Raw genomic sequence first — 472 nt, 5'->3', positions numbered from 1 at the left:
ACATAATTTGTTGCAACTTTTACTTGTTACTTCATTTAAAACTTCAACTTTAACTCACTTCATTTAATTTCACTTTATCTTAACTACATCCACATTTAACCCTAACTCTAACTTTAACTCTTAAGTTTGACTTGAAACAAATAGTACTTCAACTTGAGTCACAAGACACTAAAATAGCATGAGCTAGTAGATGGATTTGCAATAGTGAAGTGTACATGTGGACAGTCAACATCACCTTTACCATCACACAAGATACTCCTTATTCTCTGAGAAAGTTGAACCTCAAAAGGAAGGACGAAGATGTACAGGATGTTAATTAGAATCCCTACAGTGTGGGAAGAGGCCATTCAGCCATCTGAACAGCATCCCACCCAGACCCAGCCTGCCACTCCTATCCAGGTAACCCCACATTTACGATATCTTTTCCACCTCACATACATATTCCTGGACACTACAGTGCAATTATCATGAC

Source organism: Rhincodon typus, chromosome 12 (assembly GCF_021869965.1).
Source record: "Rhincodon typus isolate 14 chromosome 12, sRhiTyp1.1, whole genome shotgun sequence".
In the NCBI taxonomy this organism is placed as follows: Eukaryota; Metazoa; Chordata; class Chondrichthyes; order Orectolobiformes; family Rhincodontidae; genus Rhincodon; species Rhincodon typus.
Note: the sequence above shows the minus strand (reverse complement) of the source record.